Genomic DNA, 22,284 nt, shown 5'->3' with positions numbered 1-22,284 from the left:
AGACTTTGCTTGCAAATGGGGAAAGCATCTTCAGCTTGAATGTTTTTTCAATGAAGTAGAACAAAAGCCCAGCCTAGAGGAGCTTAAGCAACCTTCTCCTTCAGCAGAGACAAAAACCACTTGCTGGGAAACCCAGTTAACATGGACTGGCAGTGTTGGATCACCGGGGGGGATCCAACATGCTACTTCAAGCAGACCTGCAAAGCTAAATCAGGCAGAAATAAAATCACTTCCCGTGTCCAACATTCCTTTCCCTCTCACAGGCCCTGGTGAGGTTTAACCCCAACGCTGGTAGCACTGCTCCAAGGTTGCCCTTAGGTGGGACCACTATGGAATGATTTAGGTTGAAAGGGAGCTTAAAGCTCCTCCAGTTCCAAGCCCCTGCCACGGACAGGGACACCTTCCACTAGAGCAGGTTGCTCCAAGCCCCTGTGTCCAACCTGGCCTTGAACACTGCCAGGGATGGGGCAGCCACAGCTTCTCTGGGCACCCTGTGCCAGCGCCTCAGCACCCTCACAGGGAACAACTTCTGCCTTATATCCATCCTGAACTTCTCCGTTTCAGTTTGAATCCATCACCCCTTGTCCTATCACTCCAGTCCCTGATGAAGAGTCCCTCTCCAGCATCCTTGTAGCTCCCTTCAGACACTGGAAGCTGCTCTAAGGTCTCCCCTTAAGGAGCCTTCTCTTCTCCAGGCTGAACAGCCCCAATGTTCTCAGCCTGTCTCCATACAGGAGCTGCTCCATCCTCTGATCATCCTCCGTGGCCTCCTCTGGACCTGCTCCAACAGCTCCACGTCCTTCTTATGCTGAGGACACCAGAACTGGGATGGGGTTTATTTACCCAGCACAGGCTGTGCTGACGCACTTCTTGTACTCATGGAGCACAGCCCAGCATTAGCTGCCTTCAAGCAGCTCCTGGGTCAGGCTCCACAATCCCTCCGCCAGCTCCTGGATTTATTTGCAGGGACAGAAGGTCATTTTCCAGGTCCCCAGGCAGGACCCAGCCAAGGGACAGCAGCAGGGTGCAGTACTTCCAGGCCAACTCCTGCTCAGTGAAACAAGAACATAGTTGAATGCAACGATATCCAACCAACCACTGGCTGAGCAGCTCCCTCTGCTGCTGCTTCTCCCAACTTGACCTAAACTGTATTGCCAGGGATGAGAAGCCACCAGATGCAGCTGATGAATTTAGCGCATCCCTTGGCTGGCAGAGCACAGTCTTTGAGATTAAGGGGTCAGTTGGCTCCCTGCAAGTGCCTGGTGACATACAACATGCTCTGTGATACCTTAAATATCTGTATACGGCCCAGGTCCTGTAGGAGACCCACCACAACTGGAGGACAGCAGTTCATAGGGCACTTCCAACAGACTATGGCTGCTGCACTGGACTGAGCCCGGCTACCCATGGGAATAGATTTCACACCAACTTTAAGGTTCTTGGTTTATTTTCCATCCTTTCAGGGTTTTTTTTTTTTTTATTCGGAAAGCAAGGGTTGTACCAAGACCAAACAAATGCCCATGGCAGGGGGTTGGAACTAGATGTTCTTAAGGTCCTTTCCAACTGTAACTATTCTATGATCCTATGAAATGCCTTCACCAAGTGAAGGAAGATCATTAGACCCCTCCCTCACTGATGTTCCCTTGCTGTCTCTATGTTCACATCCCTCAGTGGGACAATAGGCAGTCCAGATAAGAAGTTCTGGGCAGGGGTTATCACAGCAGCCTTGTCCTGGTTTATTTTGAAGGTGTTACTCTGACCACTGTACACTGTGCCTTCCTAGCATCCCAGGCTGGTTTATGTTGGAAAGGACCTCAAAGCTCCTCCAGCTCCAACCCCCTGCCACGGGCAGGGACACCTTCCACTAGAGCAGGTTGCTCCAAGCCCCTGTGTCCAACCTGGCCTTGAACACTGCCAGGGATGGGGCAGCCACAGCTTCTTTGGGCACTGCTACTGCCATAGGGATAATAATCCTACAGCCACCACTTGTCTCTAGGAGACTCAAGCCCCTCAACATGCGTAGCAGGAGATTACGGTCTGAAGAGCATAGGGGTGAAATCACCTCCACCCCTGATTCACACAAGGGGAAACTGAGGCACGCAGTGGCTGGAACAGGCCTGTGATTTCTTTGTTGTTTAATGGTAAACTGGGAATGTGTTGCCCAGGCTCTTCCATGAGGATGAAGCTGCTATAAAGGGGTGGGAGGGCAACTGGGTTCAATATGCGTAGAAGTGAGCGAAGTGATGCCTGGAGGCTGTGGCTGTATTAGGGACAAGCTGCTCCCCACTCAGCCCTTAATTCTTCTGCGGGGACCAGACACCGTGAGGCAGAGATACAAGGGAGGTGTCCATCCACCACACACATGGAGGAACCACCACATTCCAACCATCCAACAGATGCCGGATGTGACCGTGTCCAGGTCATCTCCCACCCGTGGTCAGGTTGGACTTGATAACCTCATGCTGTTTGAAGTAGTGACCCAGGGGTGAATGGCAGCAAGGATTGTCTTATCTCAGAAGGTTTATTTTGATAAGGGTGTCCTCCCTGAAAAGAAAACAGCTGTCATCCTGTTCTAGAGCTGTGCGGAGCATCCATGGACAAGCAGCTCCTGGTGGGAGTTGGACAGCAAAGCCTTTGCTAATGGGTGGTCATTTTTATCACCTTTCTGCTGCCAATCCCCATCTTTGCCAGCTCTGGTGGTATCTGGCAACCCCACATCTCCCAGGGTCAGCAATGCAAGTGCTGGGTTGATAAAACACCTTGGTTCAATAGAAGCCATTGAGATGTGCTCCAGTTCAGACTGGAGTGTAGATCAGGAGTGAGGTTGGGCTGTAAAGCCCAGAGGAGGCCCCGGAGCTGCTGCGAGGGCTGGAGCAGCTCTGCTCTGGAGCCAGGCTGAGAGAGCTGGGCTGGGGCAGCCTGGAGAAGAGAAGGCTCCTGAAGGGGACACCTTAGAGCAGCTCCAGGGCCTAAAGGGGCTCCAGGAAACCTGGAGAGGGGCTTTGGACAAGGGCCTGTAGGGACAGGCCAAGGGGAATGGCTTTAACCTGCCAGAGGGGAGACTGAGATGAGCTCTGAGGCAGAAGTTCTTCCCTGTGAGGGTGCTGAGGCGCTGGCACAGGGTGCCCAGAGAAGCTGTGGCTGCCCCATCCCTGGCAGTGTTCAAGGCCAGGTTGGACACAGGGGCTTGGAGCAACCTGCTCTAGTGGAAGGTGTCCCTGCCCGGGGCAGGGGCTTGGAACTGGAGGAACTTTAAGGTCCCTTCCAACACAAACCACGCTGTGATTCCATGACATAGGTAAAGAGACAAAGCAGCAGAAGCTGAACAAGGAGTGAAGCACTGCAGGAGAGCAGCCCAGGGAAGGACGAAGATGCATCCGCTTTGCAGAGCAGTGTCCTCCTGGTTGCTTTCCCTCTCAGCAAGCCCAGCAAACTGCCTGTGATGACACGGAGCCATAATTCTCTGCTGGAACCCCAGATGGATGAACATTTGCTGGCAGCTCACAGAGCAGTGGGAGCCTCAGACCTGCCTGTCCACATCTGCCAGGCCTGGACCCCATCCATTTAAGGACCAGAAGGATGCTGCAGGCATTTTGGCTTGTATGGATAAGCTTCCAGCTCAACCATGACCTGTATCCACGGGGACACCAGAGGGGAGGGAATCTGTAGAAGCCAGAGGAGGAGAACCAGGAGAGTGGGGAATGAGATGCATTGACCAGATGGGTATTTCTAAGTACTTGCCCAGCCCTGATCCTGCCAGGGACCTTCTGCATCTCCTCAGATCAATGACAGTGGCACAGAGACTTGCTTCAGAGGGTATTCCAGCTCCAGGAGGAAGTATTTTGGACATGACACCAAATGGGAAATGAAGAATGATTGAAGCAAGGGCAAAACCACCAGAGACCTGCTTACAAGGTAACTTCATGGTCCTGGATGGGGCAGAGACCCAGAGGAGCAAAGATTCAGGATGATGAGAGCAAAGCAATGTGTGCTCTGCACAGCAACTACAGAGATGCAAGAAGGTGCCAATTTTAGGATGCTCCACTTCCCACTCAGATCCTGAGGGCTGTGATCTGCTGGATGCATCTAATCTTATTGTCAGCATGCAGCTAGTGCCTTCTTGTCTTTCTCATCGCCTTTGCTTCCACTGGAAACCACTGATGGAGCTTCATGATGGTGAAGCACAAGTTCACCCTCCAACAGCAGAGCTTGGAAGAGGAAGGAATGGGTGAGAAAACTCAACCTCTGCATTTCACACCATTGCCATTGCAGCAGATCCTGCCTGGAACAGTAGCAACTAGTCAGGATCGCTTATCTGAAGGCTCTGCCTGCTCTTAAGTGAAGTAATTTGATGATGTCAATGCCATAACCCTGGTAATAGCTTAAGAGGAGTCATAAATCACTGGCAGGCAGTTAATCACTTGAGCTAATAGCTGAGACAAGGACTACATTGTTCTAAAATGAAGCAGAATTTGCCAGAGACAAAACAATATATTTCTCCCCATTGCTTTCTGCTGTTGCTGTTGACAGGAGAGCGATCCTGAAAGAGATTTGCTATGAAATCACTGTTTCCCTCTCAATTGGGCAGGGAGAAGACTAAAACAGCTCTTAAAGGAAATCCAAATATAAGGTTTTAGATTATTCAGGAGAAAGATCTGTAAAAGAAGTAAAAATGATCCTTGTTTCTCCCATCACTTGGCAGCCTTGTGTCAGCTTTCACCCGAGAATGTTGTAAACACAGCAGGATGCTGAACCTCCCGCTGCCCCTTCTCTCCTGGAGGAGCGTGGAGTTACCCTTCTTCCAAAGGAATACAATAGGATGCTTCTCTTCCAAGTACATACTTGTACAAAATATATTGAATCAGCTTCCTCCTTCCTCCTGCTTTGAAGCTTGATGGGGCCGACAAAGAGTTTACAGCCTGGGAATGGTTTTGGAAATCACAGTTTTCTATGATGGGAAGGTGACCCAGTGGGTTGCTTTGCTATTGCAGCAGCACACGTAAACCTCTCCAGCAATGCAGAATGCATGGCCACAGATCAGGTGTAGGTGTCCATAAATCCCCCCAAACTCTGGCCAGAATTTGCTTCTCAATGAAGGAGCCATTCCCTCCCACCTCTCCATATCATCCTGGCTTTGAAGGACCCACTGTGTTTCCCTTCTTTCCCAAGCTAAGAAGTCCTGGCCTGCCTAACCACTCCTCTTACAGAAGTCCTTTGTCATTTTCATAGGGCTATAGGGATGTTAGATGCCTGACTGAGGACCTGCAAGAGACACATGTGCTTCTGGATCACAACCAGAGGACCTGGAATATCCCAGAACACATCAAACAGCACTTGGCACTTATGCTTCAGCAGCTGAAATAAGCTGGGTGGGATGGGGATCATCAAGAGAAACCAGAGGGAGAGTGGGATCATTGGTGGGGCACCCAATTGTCTTACAGATGATGTGATTTTCCTCCACAGGAGAGAGAGCACTGGATTAAGTCCTTATGGATTCTGAAATCTAGATTAATTCCTCACCAAAGTCCATAGAATGGTTTGGGTTGGAAGGAACCTAAAAGCTCATCCAGTTCCAATCCCCTGCTGTGTTTCTCAGCATCTTCTGCATACAGTCACTCTTTCAAAGGTAAATATAGCCAAGGACCACCTAATTTGGCACATCAGGGCAAATCTACCTCTCTGAAGCCAGCCAGGATATCAGTGGTAAGACAGACTGAGAGGACCTTGTCACCCCAACCTGACTCCATAGCTGTTGGGCAATGACCAAACACCAGGTTGCATAAAGCCAAAGAAACTCCATTACAGGAGGGATGGGAGAACATTTCTCCTCACCCTGTTTGTGATTTTCTCCCACGTTTTCTCACTGTGAACCCCTAACTCATGACAGATATATGGACCTCCTGGGCTAAGTGTGCCTGCAGCCAGTACAGGAGAGGGACCAGCATTCCCTGTTCCCAGCTCTCAGCCAGAACCACGGTCAAGGGGGTCAGTCTAAAATAAAAGGTTTCATGGTGTGAACTTCCCAGAGGAAGCAAGTTTTCCCCTGGAAAGAACAGCAAGTGTGTGTGTGGCAGGAGCCAGCAGCTCCTCAGGGCTGCCTGAGCAGGAAGGAAGATGTTTTGATTTATTCTAGGTGTGAAATTTGGCCAGGGAAGCTTGCCAGGAGTTTGTGTTGGCTCCCCTTCGTCACCAGGCTGTGCTTCCAGTGGGAACATTGCTTCTTAAAGCTGGCTCTTTAATATCCATAAGCAAGAGAAGAGGGGATGGCCACTAACATGGTCTGGCTTACAAGGGGCAAGGTTGGTGGGAGGGCTCAGGTTAGAATCATAGAATCCCAGAGTGGTTTGTGTTGGAAGGGAGCTTAAAGCTCCTCCAGCTCCAACCCCTGCCCCGGGCAGGGACAACTTCCACTAGAGCAGGTTGCTCCAAGCCCGTGTCCAACCTGGCCTTGAACACTGCCAGGGATGGGGCAGCCACAGCTTCTCTGGGCACCCTGTGCCAGCACCTCAGCACCCTCACAGGGAAGAACTTCTGCCTTATCTCCAACCTGAACTTCCCCTGTTTAAGTTTGAACCCATTACTCCTTGTCCTACCACTGTGGTCCCTGATGAAAAGTCCCTCTCCAGCATCCTTGTATGCCCCCAAGAATAGATACGAGTGCTGGGAAGGGGGAAAAACTGGAGAGGAGAAAGAGGCAAGAGGAAAGAAATGGGGTGCTAAGAGCTAGAGGAAAGCAGAGGAGGAACAGCTTTCTCCACCCTTTCCTTTATCCCACCTATGAGAAGACATGGGGAGAAAGCAACACAAGTGGAGGGAAGACGTGATGCTGATGGGCCAGGTGAGACCTATGCAAAAAGACATAGGGAATAGAAGAGTTAAAAGAGCAGAAGTTCTGCCTTCAGACCCAGGGAGGAGAAGGAAGCCCTTTGCATTCAGGGAAGCATGAGTATTGAGCCAGAGGGGAGCCAGAACACAATCTGCTTGCTCCCCCATTGCCTACATGGATGTAACATGGCTGGATTTGTTGGCAATGAGTTGCACTATCTCTATAAGTGGTGTGAAAAAGAGCTTCCTTTGTTTGCTGTAAGCCTGCTGCCAGGCTATCACAGGACCTTCCAGTGTCTGCAGCTTGGGAAGGCGATCAGCCATCCAGAAGCACAAAGACTTGATCTGAATTGGCCCCATCTGGGGAAGTCATCAGCTTGTGGTTGACCACAGGCCAGTCACCCTCATGCCTTGAAGCAAATCTGGCTTCTCATGCCCTGTTGTAGGTATTTGCTTTGATCTGCTTCACTGGGAAGATTGTCCCAAAGTGTTGGTGATGAGCTGGGTCTTGGTGTTCTCTGCACACCAAAGAAATGGCAGAGATGGAGATGGCAGCGAGGTTGACCCTGGAAGAAGCCCGCATGCATCTGAATCCCTGCCATGTGCTGGTGGAAGCTGAGTTCAGCCTAAAGGGGCTCCAGGAAACCTGGAGAGAGGCTTTGGACAAGGGCCTGTAGGGACAGGCCAAGGGGAATGGCTTTAACCTGCCAGAGGGGAGATTGAGATGAGCTCTGAGGCAGAAGCTCTTCCCTGTGAGGGTGCTGAGGCGCTGGCACAGGGAAAAGCACATTCAGTAGATCTGGGGGTGCAGCAGGAAAGCAAAAGATGAGCAGGATGGGAGCAAGGAAGCAAGATGTTTGAGAGCACTGTGTCTGGGAGGAAAGCTGGGCAGGGTTGAGCTAGGGTTGGTCAAGTAACTTCCAAGAACTTGAGCTGCTTTGAGGCTGGGGGTGGATTTTGTCCTTTCAGAGTTGTTTTTAGCAGGTTCAGCTTTGATATTAATCTCCTGTTTTCTTTGCTTTCAATCTTTGTGCCTGTGTTTGAGGTTAATCCCTACAAAACACCAGCCATCACCCCGAGCCACGTACAAAGACGTGCTCAAACAGGTCCCATTGGAAGTAGCATTGAAGCACTCAGTCAGGTGCTTGGTTTCAGGATGAGATGGATGCAGAGCCCCATGGACAGGCGGCTCCTGACCTGGGGATGTACCTGGTGATGAGGGAGCAGCTCTGGCTCCAGTGGGTGATTTAGGGGCAGACCCAGCTTTTGCCAATGGGACCCCCATGAGGACATTGGCTAGGGAATGTCATCTTGCAAAATCACACTGATGAGAGCTCATCAGGAAGACACAGCCTTTCAATTTGTAGGGAAGTGCCACCTCAGGGCTTTCCAAAACCAGCTCCTCCTGCCTCTCTCCCTTTCTTAGTGCAGACACCCACTTATACAGGCCAAAGTGGTGAGGATTCACAGGAGCCCAGTAGACAGAGAACCATGGAATGGTTTGTGTTGGAAGGGAGTTAAAGCTCATCCAGTTCCAACCCCCTGCCACAGGCAGGGACACCTTCCACTAGAGCAGGTTGCTCCAAGCCCCTGTGTCCAACCTGGCCTTGAACACTGCCAGGGATGGGAGATGGTGGAGGAGCCTCAGATGCCCCCAGGTGCCTGTTTCAAAGCAAGCCTGGCTGCCAGCTTTTAGATTCTCTCCAGTTCCACCCAAGGGTTTTCCACCCCATGCGCTGCTCCAGCACAGGTCTTGTGTCAGCACCGGGTGCAAGCCACGTTTTCTGTTTATCCAAACCATCTGGATCACCACTTATCCAAGATCAACATTCCCCACAAACAGCCCCTGCACCAGCTGCAGCAACATCACATCACATCCAGGTGACCTCCCTGTGTTGGTTTGCTGGGAAAGCAAACACCCATGTTTAAAATGGAGCTTTCAGACTGGTGGCAATGAATGCCCAGGACCGGACAGACCCCAGATGCCAAACGTAGATCTGACAGATCATGCCAGGGCTCAGACAGTTGATGGAGAGACCTTCACATGGAAGCCATTCCCATCTCTATTCCCTTTAGACTTTACTATGGAATTATTTGCCCAGAAAAGCTGTGGCTGCCCCATCCCTGGCAGTGTTCAAGGCCAGGTTGGACACAGGGGCTTGCAGCAACCTGCTCTAGTGGAAGGTGTCCCTGCCCATGGCAGGGGCTTGGAACTGGATGAGCTTTAAGGTCCCTTCCAACACAAACCAGTCTGGGATTCCTCTTCAAAGAGCAGTTCCCATCACAAACACATCTGTGAAGGCAGATAGGAGCTGTTTATCCTACAAGATAGGTCTTTCTGGACCAATGTGCACCACCTTACACAAACAGCCGTGTCAGTCCTTTGCTACAATGCTGCCATGGCTATCTGAGGAAATACAAACATCCCTTGGAAAAGGGGATAGAAGTTTCAATAGGAAAAATAGAGGACAAGGAACATGAACAAACAACACAGATTGAGGACACTGAGCTTTTCCTGGGATCCCTCACTTGGGACACACAGGGAACAGTTCCAGACCCAACATAACACTCAGCACTAAAACCTGCTGTGGCCTATAGTGATTTTATTGTCCCTCTCTATCACGGCTACAAAAAAACCCACAGCCAGGAGATAAAGATTAAAATGCCACCAGTTGCCTAAAATGGGAGGAATTAGGTAGAGATAGAAGAGGAAAGACACTGGTGTAGCATCTCCTGGATTTCTACCCCATTTCCAGTACAGGTGAAGAGCCCATCCAGGAGGGCAGCGATTAAACCCAGGTCTGTATTCCTCAGAAAAGTGATTTTTGGCATGTCTGCTCAGGCCAAAAGGATGTTCTGGAATTAGAGCCCCACATGCAGGTGTGGGCAGCGTTCAGCACGGTCTTGCTCCATACCCAACACATCTGTGAAGGTGCTGCCAGAAACACCTCATCCAGAGGTAGTAATTTTGGGATTACATGGGCACGTGTGTAGCAGAAAGACATGATCTAACAAGTACGGGAAGAGCCAGTGCCAGCAATGAGAGCCCTGCAGCCTGGCAAGGAAGACTTGATCCATGACACCCCCCCTGCAGTCCTGATCCAGCTCTGGGGCAACAGCACAGGAGGGACGTGGAGCTGCTGGAGCAAGGCCAGAGGAGGCCCCGGAGCTGCTGCGAGGGCTGGAGCAGCTCTGCTCTGGAGCCAGGCTGAGAGAGCTGGGCTGGGGCAGCCTGGAGAAGAGAAGGCTCCTGAAGGGGAGACCTCAGAGCAGCTCCAGTGCCTAAAGGGGCTCCAGGAAACCTGGAGAGGGGCTTTGGACAAGGGCCTGTAGGGACAGGCCAAGGGGAATGGCTTTAACCTGCCAGAGGGGAGATTGAGATGAGCTCTGAGGCAGAAGCTCTTCCCTGGGAGGGTGCTGAGGCGCTGGCACAGGGTGCCCAGAGAAGCTGTGGCTGCCCCATCCCTGGCAGTGTTCAAGGCCAGGTTGGACACAGGGGCTTGGAGCAACCTGCTCTAGTGGAAGGTGTCCCTGCCCGTGGCAGGGGGTTGGAGCTGGAGGAGCTTTAAGGTCCCTTCCAACACAAACCATTCTTATAGTTCTATGATTAAGGAAATGCCAAGTTCACAAGAGGAGAATCAATAAAGAAAAAGCCAATTGTATTTTAAGAGTCCTAAAGTAAAAACCCCATCCGGAGTCACACTCCAAAACCCTGTATTGCTTTTGATGGCTCACGGGAGCAGAGAGCAGTTTCTCTCCCAACAGGGATGATCTCAGCTCTGCCGGAGGCAGCAGATCTGCCATGAGAAATACAGTGGCCTCTGACTTCCACAGCACAGGGAGTTTCCAGAGATGAAAAGCTCTGTGCTTTGTTTGATGATTATCCTCTGCCCGTGACTTCCCTTCATCCCTGGTTTCATCCTGACACGTTTTATTGCGCTCTTTTGATCTCCACCTTTGCAATGACACCACGGATGGTAATTTCCAGTGAAGGATTAACTATTCTGATGTCTCCACAAGCAGCATCTGCTGCCACCGGGCTCAGAGGCAGCTGCTGCACCTCACAGCCCTCATGCTTCAGGGCAGAGAAAGCTGATCACCAGCTTCTTCTTTGTGATCTCAGCTGATCAGCACTGAGATCACAAGGACATTACATCCTGAAGCAAACAGCACATGCAGCTACACAAGGAGAACTTGCATCCCATCCACTGCAGCTCCTGTGCCTTGTAAATCCTCACCACAGTGCTCTCATGTAGGCTCCATGCGTGCGATGGGTTTTGCCTCATGGAATTCCAGCCTGTAAGGCAAGCATGAATCTCCTTCCCTAACCCAGGACATCCTTGGTTTAGACACAAAGGTTAAATGTTCAAGCTAAACCCATCCCCTCTGCCTGAGGGATGCAGGATGTTGCCTGAATGAATCATAGAATCAACCAGGTTGGAAAAGACCTTTAAGATCATCAAGTCCAACCATTCCCAGCACAGCCAAGGCCACCACTAACCAATGGCACCGAGGGCCTCATGTACACAGCGTGTGAACACTTGCAGGGAGGGTGACTCCAGCACTGCCCTGGGCAGCCTGTTCCAATGCCTGAGCACCCTTTGCAGAAGGAATTGTTCCTCACCTCCATCTAAACCTGCCCTGGTGCAGCTTGAGGCTGTTTCCTCTTGTCCCATCACTTATGCACTCAAGGGAAGGAGCTGTATCATCTTCTGCTGCAAGGGATGGTTGGAAGGGACCTTAAAGCTCATCTAATTCTAACCCCCTGCCACAGGCAGGGACATCTTCCACTGTAAAAAGGCACCAGCACATCCATCCTAAGAGACAGTTATCCTATTGCCCAGCTTGAGGCTGCTTCCTCTTGTCCCATCACTTGTTACTTGGGAACAGAGAACAGCCTGCAAACACCTAACTCAGTGCTCATACCAACACCCATGGGTTGAGCTGTGCCTCTTAACCCCAGAGCAGGCTGAACTCAGCTGGGCTGGTTTACATTGCAACCCCTGAACTGAAACCATCATCCTGAGAAGCCCCAGGGGCACCCACAAGCTATGCCAAGGCAAATGGAGACAGGAGCATGGCCCCAGTTCAGCTTTGGGTGGACAACTGCCAAGTCACAGTCCTTCTAGTCCCACCTCATAGAGTAAGATCTTCTGGCCAGGCTCCATTGGCTCCTCTCTTGTTTTGGGACCCAATGGGCCACACAGTGGTTGGTCATACAGCAGACCAAGCAGATAAAGTTTACAACACTTGGGATGATGGAACAGGAAAAAGACCTTAGTAGGACCCTGAGAAGTGCAAGATCTCACACAAACAGCACAGAGGGGTCCGTAAACAGAGTCTCAGCCACAACAAACAAGACATGATGGCCCCCAACATAAGGATGTTGAAGCAATTCCAGAGGCCACAGAGCTGCTGCGAGGGCTGGAGCAGCTCTGCTCTGGAGCCAGGCTGAGAGAGCTGGGCTGGGGCAGCCTGGAGAAGCAAGGTCTACCTTGCCCCAGCCAGCACCCTATGGAAGCCTAGGATGTTCTCAGGTATCTCAAACAGGAACACACTTACCTTGAGATGTCCAAATGCAGCATGCTGATACCTCTTGCCCATAGGCATTCCAGTCCATGAGACAAATCCTGTAAGTGACTTCTGGTTCCTGCACACAGATGCTGGCAGAAACCTGGTTGTGACCAGCAAACAAGGACCAGGAGGTGCTGCAGGCTCTTATGCTCCAGTGAAGGGTTGAGTACATTCAAGAGGCACAAAAGACAAGTCTCAACTCAACTACAAAGAAGCTCATGGGCAAACTAGAGACCACCACCCTTCCAAAACACCTCAAACAAAGACTGAAGCCCCCAGACTGAGCTTAAATAGAGCCCAAGGGCCCATGGGTGGAGGTGGAGGCTACAGGTGAGGCTGGTCATGGCCATTAAGGCTTATTAGAGCCCGGACACGAAAGATGTCTCCTATGAGTGAAGGCACCTGTGTGCAGGGAGCTGAAGGGGGGATTACAGCTCTTCATGCAGCTGCATGAGCTGAACGTTTCAGCAAAGGTGGGTCAGCCATAAAGGTGACATAAATCATGAAAGGGCCAGGAGAAATATCTTACCTCTGAAATGCTTGAGCATCTTGTTTTTACATAGAGACGTAGCATCATGGAGTGGTTTGTGTTGGAAGGGACCTCAAAGCTCATCCTGTTCCAACCCCCTGCCACAGGCAGGGACACCTTCCACTAGAGCAGGTTGCTCCAAGCCCCTGTGTCCAACCTGGCCTTGAACACTGCCAGGGATGGAGCGTTCACAACTTCCTTGGGCAACCCATCCAGGTGTCTCAGCACCCTCACAGGGAAGAGCTTCTTCCTTATATCTAACCTGACTTTCCCCTGTTTCATTTTGAACCCATCACCCCTTGTCCTATCACTCCAGTCCCTGATGAAGGTCCCTCTTCAGCATCCTTGTAGCCCCCTTCAGACACTGGAAGCTGCTCTGAGGTCTCCATGCAGCTTCTCTTCTCCAGGCTGAACAGCCCCAGTGTTATCAGCCTGTCTTTGTATATTATAAACACTTATTTTAGGGGTGATTCCTCCACCGTTGCCCCCTCTCAGCTCCAGGGTTCTCAAAGTGTCCACTCAGTGAAGCATTCAAGACCCTCAAGCAAGCAGGACCACATTAGTCCAGAAGACACCTGCAGACCTCAAGCCTGTGTCATGTTTCTCTGACCCTTTGAAGCATGGAAATCATCTCATTTGTGCCCAATGCAACTGGAAATGAAGGAGCTCAGAAATCCTGACATTTTAAGTCCAAAAGTGCGTGTTTTTACTGCAGCCCAGCAGGGAAATATTCTGCTCTGACGCCAACCCATGGCTTTGGGGCTATTATCTCTTCTGAACATGAACACCCATGAGCAAACAAAGGCATGTGGCTGAAGGGGAAAGAGTCCCACCCAAGGAAGGAAGGCAGTCTTCTTTTTACACTAAAGAAGGATTCTAAATTCAGCTTTAGGAAAGGTCAGTTCCTATGGAAGCACCGATGTGAAGCATCCGTGTCCGCAGGAAGGGTCGTGGGTTGGGACATTGCTGCCAAGGGGCTGGTCAGACCTTCAGGAGACCTTGGCAATATGAGACAGCAATGGAGACCTTGCAGTGAGCAAAAACCTTGTACTGATTCACAAAGCAAGTGCTGTTTCAGCATGAGCTGTACCAGAAATCTTTGTACCATTGGGATGAGTTGAGACTTCCCATTCCAGTCACACAAGCACTGAGAAGGGGCAGAACCTCAGCTCCCCATCACCCAACTCTAACCCTCTTTTGAGCCATGAGGTGGCAAAAGTATATCTTAAGGAGCCCATGTGGTTGGAAAACAGTGAAAGACTTCACAAGGGTAAAAGCAGCACGGGAGCTGTGCTCCACACAGAAACCATTCCCAATGCTACTCCTTTTAGACTTCACCATGGCATGATTTACACAGAGAAGCTGTGGCTGCCCCATCCCTGGCAGTGTTCAAGGCCAGGTTGGACACAGGGGCTTGGAGCAACCTGCTCTAGTGGAAGGTGTCCCTGCCCGTGGCAGGGGGTTGGAGCTGGATGAGCTTTAAGCTCCCTTCAACACAAACCATTCTGGGATTCTATGATGGTGACACCAGATTTTACCTGAAGCAGCTCAGGTTGTGTTTGTAGCTGGTTTGTAGCAGAATTTCACCTCTAGGAGGGATGGAAGACCCACCAGGACACACATTCTGCTGGCAATGCAGGGAACATCAGGTTTGCCCATTGCTATATACAGCTGGGTCGCTCACCCCAGTGCTTCACACTCTCTCTGCACCCCCTCCCTCAGACACGTCCTGGTCAAACCAGCCTGAACCCCCCCAAATTTGGCGGCTGTTTGCCCCCAGAACAGCTCCTGATCCCAGTTTCTTGGCTCTCTGGGAGCCGATGGGTCACTGCAGGGTCCTGGATGCATTTTTAGTGCCAGTGGCTCCAGCGGGTCTGCCTGTGCTGGGGATGGTGGGGAGGGAGGGAGTAGGAAAATAGCCTAGGAAAAAGCTGTGACTGTGGCTGTGTTTTGTAATCTCAGGGCTCTCTGGGTTTATCCCAGCTTGGGAATACCCCGAGGGATGTCTCTGTGAGGAAAATAAAGAGGGAGAGCACTGAGTCGTCAAGGTCAGCCGGCTCCTCGTGTTTCCAAAGAGGACTTGTGGTAGGGCTGAGACACAGACAAGGTTCTGCCTGGGTTTTGAGGCAAAAACAAGCCCAAGGCAGACTCCTGCAGACCAAAAGCACCATCCACACTATTTCCATCATGCTGTGGTTGAACCGAGGCCAGAACAGCCGCTATGGACAAGCTGCATTGGTTGCTCACATTGAATTCAACCTCACTCAACAGGCTGTTGAGCAAGACCTTGGACACTATTAATGCACCAAGGTTTGGAGGACCCAGAGCTTGGCTGAAGTTTGGACAAACAGCACGTTTACATGCCAGCAATAGGGAGATGGGACAACATGGGCTTGAGTAAGACCCTTTTCATACCAGCACGGGCAGGCTGAGAGTTGCATCGATTTAGCATTGTGGTTCCCCTCATGAAGATGCTACTCTGCAGGAAGAATTGTGCCTAATCTGGTGCAGCACATCCCTACCCAGACAAGACACATCATCATGGTCACAGCAAAGTGATGCTCCCACATGGAGAAGTCACCTAAAGAGCAGGTCTGAGGGCAGTAAATCCTTTGAAACCCAATCTCTGTACAGAAATGAGGGACCTCACAGCCCACCCAAGGTCCACATCCAAGTGAGATCTTCTGGCTCACATCATCCCCTACCCCACACCATGCCATGCTTGCCATGGGCTTAAAACCAACCAGCCTTCACTCAGTCTCGTATCAAGGGTTGGGATGTTTCTTCCTATCCCAAAGGGAGTTTAGAGGCCACTCAGGAGCTTTCATCCTGCATTTTGTCCCTTCCCCACCCCACTCTAGCCCCGAGCCAAGGACATAACTGGGAAGCCATGAGCACGTATGCACATACCCACACCTCTGCAACCCTTCCCAGCACAGGGCTCTGCTCATTGCCTCCAGGCTACAGCCAGTCAGGAATAGTTGGACAGACCTGTCTTCCTTCCCCCAGAAGATTACAGAGTGTATAGATAGGTATCTCAGCAGCATGCATTGCCTTTCCCAGCTCAGGGCAGTTGGGGAAGGGTTGATGTTCTCCAAACATCCCATTTTGGATCCTCCTAAAATGCGATATTATGGGGGGAGGATGTTTTTTGGTTCAGTTTTCATAGAATCCCAAGCTGGTTCATGTTGGAAGGAAGCTTCAAGCTCATCCAGTCCCAACCCCCTGCCATGGGCAGGGACACCTTCCACTAGAGCAGGTTGCTCCAAGCCCCTGTGTCCAACCTGGCCTTGAACACTGCCAGGGATGGGGCAGCCACTAAGGTTTTGCCGTGTGATTTCAGATTTCAATGATTCTTGTTGTGTTTGCAATAGTCATTGTACCAACAGTTTGGGGTGTTTTACTTCCGTGGGAGAAGGATTCAAAGCTCAAGGTTTGAGCTCCTTTAGGACACACAGACCATTCCCTTCCTAGATCAGGGGTATTTGTTCCCATCATCCCGATATAAATCCTTGGTAAGGAGCAGGTCTCCTCTGTCCCACAAGCATCCCCCTCCTCTCCAGCAGCAGAGGCTGGAGGTAGCTCATCACATGTATAAGATGCTCTCCACAGGGACCCCAGTACAACCCAAACCCATACCCTCAGCAACCATGTTCCAAGCCCTTTTTTTCCCCCCTGTGCCAAGCTCCAAGTGTCTTTCCTCCCATCTCCCATGTTCCCACAGGGATGGGGAGGAAGGCGAAGTGTTAAAGAGGTGAAGCAGGAGACCTCTGCGACCTCCCACTGCAGCTTGGAAGGAGAAGGAATGAGGGGGCTGAAATCAGACGCTGGATCTTTCCATAACGAAATGCCCATCGTTGCCAAGAGGAATTGTTTCCACTCTACAGCTACTGTAGGGTTGATGACAGGAAAGCTAATTATATCAACATCCTGTTTACCCGGCAGCGTGGAACAAGAGCCTGGATACACTGGGGCTGTGAGGGCATGCTTGGATTTGGTGGCATGGAATTAAAACCATCCCCTCTGGTGGCATGGAATTAGAGCCTCAGCCATGTGTCCAGGTCATTTTCTTCTGCAGGTGATGTGCTCCCTGCTCCCATTGTCCCAAAGCTCTGCTGCTTCGCCCAAGGAATGATCTTGGAAAGCAGGATCATGCAAAGTCTTCCCTGTGTAATTCCTGCTGAGAACAGCTTGCAGAGCTGGAAACTGCTTCCCCTGCTCTTGTGGGAGCACATGGGGTTTGTTTAAATCCCTGGGGGTTCCTGCTAACCCACAAGCTCCAGCCCAAAGCCTGGGAATGAGCTTCCCCTTGGAACACCATGACCAAGCCATACTTTGCAGGAGAAGCAAACACCCAACACCTCAGGGCACTTTGCCTCGGTTTCCCTCCCTGTCAGAGCTGTATCCAACAAACCAATGCCCTTTTCCCATCCCTTCCTTGCTCCACTCCTCACACTTCAGGCTGGTGGGCAGCTGGGAGTGCTGCAAACCTCTCACATGTGGGTTTCTGCCTCTCCACCACGTTGCTTCACATCAACCACAGCCCCTCTGCTCATCTACTCTTCCACATTTCCCATCATTTCTCTTCCTAAGCCTCAAACACCACGGGGCAGCACAGAGCTGGAGGAAGGAGGAGGCCACCAGCAACGAGCCTTCTCCATCTTCCACTCCTTTGGCATGTTGCACCTAAAGACCTTGAGCTTGCTATGGGTTATGGAGAGCACCCAATGGCAGCAGAGCGAGTGCCATGCTGTTGGGTTTCCCCCCTTCAATATCAGCATTTCAGAGCAGAGATTAAACACAAACCCAAATGCACAGACCTGAGAAACCATCCAGGAGCAGAACGTGTCCAGTTTTTCTGTCCCAGATGCTGGTGCAGAGAACGGTTGGGAAAAGCATCTTCTCTCACCCTCTTGTGGCCAACAGAGCCATTGGGGTGATGTGGTGTTGGGAAAGAGCTGAAGGGCCTAAATTCCTGAGGTAGGGATAGAGCTGACAGGGATTTGGCACCGGGATGTGGCCCAAGGGAAGTGCTCAGACCTGCCTCCAGGTGTCACAAGCTGCCAGCACGTTTCTACCTGAGCATCAGAAATGAACAGAGCAGCAGAGCTTAGCACGGAACAGGATCGGTTAGGGTAGGGTAGGATAGGATGGGATGGGATGGAGTAGGGTAGGATAGGGTAGGATAGGATAAGATAGGATAGGATGGGATGGGATGGGAACAGGGTAGGATAGGATAGGATAGGATGGGATGGGGTAGGGTAGGATAGGACGGGATAGTATAGGGTAGGGTAGGATAGGATAGGATAAGGTACAATAGGATAGGATAGGATAGGATAGGATAGGATAGGATAGGATAGGATAGGATGGGATAGGGTAGGGTAGGGTAGGATAGGATGGGATAGGATAGGATAGGATGGGAACAGGGTAGGATAGGATAGGATGGGATAGGGTAGGGTAGGGTAGGATAGGATGGGATAGGATAGGATAGGGTAGGATGGGATAGGGTAGGGTAGGGAAGGATAGGATAGGATACGATAGGATAGGATGGGATGAGAATAGGATGGGATAGGATAGGATGGGATAGGGTAGGGTAGGATAGGATGGGATAGGATAGGAAAGGATAGGATAGGGTAGGATAGGATAGGATAGGATAGGACAGGATAGGATAGAACAATATAGGGTAGTTCAGGCCAGGCCAGAAGATCTCATGAATTTGGCAAATGGCTCTGACCAGATGAAGAATGAACGAACACACCCAAGTCAGGGGGGCTTCAGGAAAGTCCACACGTGCCACAGCCTCTTCACGCCTGCAGTAAGTACTGAATCAGAACGCAGCTAAGGCTGGAAACAAAAGCAAAACACCACTTTCAGCTTGGGTCACACTCCCTTTTTTCCCCAGTCTCTGTTTTCAGTGGAAGGGTTTTGTGTTTATTTGCTTTGTTTGACTCGGCCCCAAAATCCCCTTTGATTTTCCAGTGTAACCCGCAGGCAAAGCTCAGTATTTGCACAGCTGCCTGCACACCCCAACACAGAGCACGAGCCCCTCGTGATGGAGACCACAGGGACAGACACAGGGTTACCTAAAAGTGTCACCCTGCGACAGAGCAGCATGTCTCAGCCTTGACCTTGCCTTTTGAAGACAAGGAAGCTGCAAAGACAGGATCTGGGATTCACAGAATCCCAGAGTGGTTTGTGTTGGAAGGGACCTTAAAGCTCCTCCAGCTCCAACCCCTGCCCCGGGCAGGGACACCTTCCACTACAGCAGGTTGCTCCAAGCTCCTGTGTCCAACCTGGCCTTGAACACTGCCAGGGATGGGGCAGCCACAGCTTCTCTGGGCACCCTGTGCCAGCGCCTCAGCACCCTCACAGGGAAGAGCTTCTGCCCAAGAGCTCATCTCAGTCTCCCCTCTGGCAGGTTAAAGCCATTCCCCTTGGCCTGTCCCTACACGCCCTTGTCCAAAGCCCCTCTCCAGGTTTCCTGGAGCCCCTTTAGGCACTGGATATGAAATAGAATTCGCTCACATCTGCCTTAGAGTCAATATTAGCAGCAATGATGGCCTCTTCTCCTTCTTGAGCTGATGTTGACTGGTTCATGTTTTGGGATCAGTGCCAGCAAATGGCGATCATGCCTCATTAATCTGTTTAAATGGGCTGGATGAGTTGATCCATCTCTTGGGAACAGCAAGCTGGGCAACCATATATACCAGAGGCGCAACCACACAGCTGAGCAGTCCCAGCACGAGAAGCAAAGTGTGTTTATAGAGTAAAGGAGGAGATAAAAAGAAGGACCTGATGCTCTACTGAGGGTCACAGGCGCTGTGCTTATCCTGATAGAGCATTGCAGTCCCATCCTGCCACTATAGGAGATGGATTAGGACACCAGGTTGAATTGAATAGGGCTCCAGCTGTGTAGGACTGGGATATCCCACCTCCCTCCAGCTGCTGCTCCAGAAGAGCCCAAATCTCTTGGATATCCTCTGCTAAATCTACCAGATCCTCTGCTAAATCTACCAGATCTCCTCACAGGGATGCTCTGGTGCCCCAGAGCATTGCCCCAGAGACCAATGGACTGTACTGAACCTTATGGATGCAGGAAGAACACAGGATGCACAGAAGAGGAATGTCAGGAAGACATAAAGAGCTTCAGGGCAGCTCCCTCAGCCCTTTTCCCTGACGGAGCATTGCGGGAAGGAGCAGCCTCGCTGTGCCAGCAGGAGGTTGCAATGGGCACATGGCCAACAGAGGCGAGTTTGCTGCCAGCCAAGGACCAGATCTGCTCAAGGACAGCACCGTGTCCTTGGCAAGCAGTGCTGGTACAGGCAGTGCAAGGACCTTCCCCCCCTGCCTCTGGCCTTCAGGGCCCCTCCGATGCATGAGGAACCAAAGAGCTGGAAATTTCCCTTCCCACCCAACAGGGGCAAAACATTGGGGTTATTTCCTCCTAATCTCATTCTTGCAAAATGCTGAGCTATTTTAGCTGGAATTTTCCAGAAACATTCCAGCCTGGAGAAAGAGCAAAGCCTGGCAGTGAGCAGTGGCTGAAGGCAAAGTTCTATAATAATAGGAAACAAGGAGCATGGTAATGAGAGATCCCAGCTCTCCCTTTAGACAGGCAGCACCTCACCATCCACTGAAATGGAGCTGCTTCGGAGCAGCAGGAAAGAGTTAGTTATGGATGGATGGATGGATGGATGGATTTAGATTGGATCTTAGGCAGAAGCTCTTCCCTGTGAGGGTGCTGAGGCGCTGGCACAGGGTGCCCAGAGAAGCTGTGGCTGCCCCATCCCTGGCAGTGTTCAAGGCCAGGTTGGACACAGGGGCTTGGTGCAACCTGCTCTAGTGGAAGGTGTCCCTGCCCATGGCAGGGGTTGGAACTGGATGAGCCTTAAGGTCCCTTCAACCCAAACCAGGCTGGGATTCTATGGATGGAAGAAAGTGATTAAAATCCAGAGAAGCCCATTCCCCACCAGTACAAAGGGCAGAGGACTCTTCACATCCTCCAGATAAAGCCCAATGAACACAACCACTGCCACAGGAGATCCTCTCAGCCGCTTCTCCATGGACATCACACCTGAGGCTGCCCTTCACAGCTCCCCATGGCTCATGGTACTGGTGTCATTGGTCATCTCACTGGGAGAAGAGGTGAGGATACAATCTAATCCATTTCAGAGTTTTCCATTGATATCTACAGGAGCCCTTGGTCTCATCCAGGCCATGGGCAGCTCCTGGAGCACCGGACTGCCCAGAGGTGATGCTTCCTCTGAGCTGCACATAGAACCACAGGGAAATCACACATGGCCTTTCATGCTTGGACCATGGGACATGGCATCTTTAGCAGAAGACAGGTCTCTTCCTGAAATAAGAGGGATGCTTTGGGGTCTAACAAGGGGGCAATGCTACCAAATGAATTCAGTGGAGCTGTGCACGGGTGAATGGCTCAAAATGCTCTGGCTTTGCTCACACCAGAGCTGTGAGAAATGCAGCAGGAGGCTGTAATCCAGCGACAGGCAGCTGGAGGGTAGCAGATTCCCATCGAAACCACAGCGCATCGGAACTGCAGATACAGCAAAAGCTGTGGACAGGCCCCGAATCTGCTTTGGCCAAGAACATTCACATCTCATTTGGGATCATCGGGACAGACAGGAATTCTTGGACTGTTAAAGTATCTCATTTGGGCTTCTTTTTGTCTGCCTTCTTGCTTTTGAACCATTAGATCCTCCTCTGAATGGACCAGACTTTTTTCCTGCATGAAGAGTTATTCAAGCACTCACACAAGTCAGGGCAGTAAGAAAAAGCACCAGAGATCCCAACCAAGAGCCAACACCACCTGCATCCCTGGTGTATTGCTCTTCATTAGTTGCTGTATTAATTTTCCTGTGAAGTGATTTTATTCCTTTGGTTCCTAAGCTGTCCTTTCATAGACCAGGATTGCTTTGTGCAGCAAAAAGAAACCAGTTTCTGATGTGAAGATACAGGATTTCTCTACATTTTCAAGCTATGCTTCAAGTTTACACCAAACTTTAAGAACTGGGTGAGATTTCAAACCTTTGCACTCTTCGTCAGAGGAATGATAAAGAATCAAAGAATAGAATCATAGAATAGTTTGGGTTGGAAGGGACCTTCAAAGCTCATCTAGTCAAACCTCCCTGCAATGAGCAGGGACATCTTTAACTACATCAGGTTGCCCAAACCACATCAGCCTGACCTTGAATATCTCCAGGGATGGAGCATTCATCACCTCTCTGGGCAAGGAGTAGGGTCAGCATCCCAAAAGACACACCTAAAGTATAACCAGCAACATGCATCTCCCACCAGGGAGCCATGAGATGCTACAACAGCTCTGGGCAGGGAGG

This window comes from Strigops habroptila, chromosome 7 (assembly GCF_004027225.2).
Source record: "Strigops habroptila isolate Jane chromosome 7, bStrHab1.2.pri, whole genome shotgun sequence".
NCBI classification, from domain to species: domain Eukaryota; kingdom Metazoa; phylum Chordata; class Aves; order Psittaciformes; family Psittacidae; genus Strigops; species Strigops habroptila.
Note: the sequence above shows the minus strand (reverse complement) of the source record.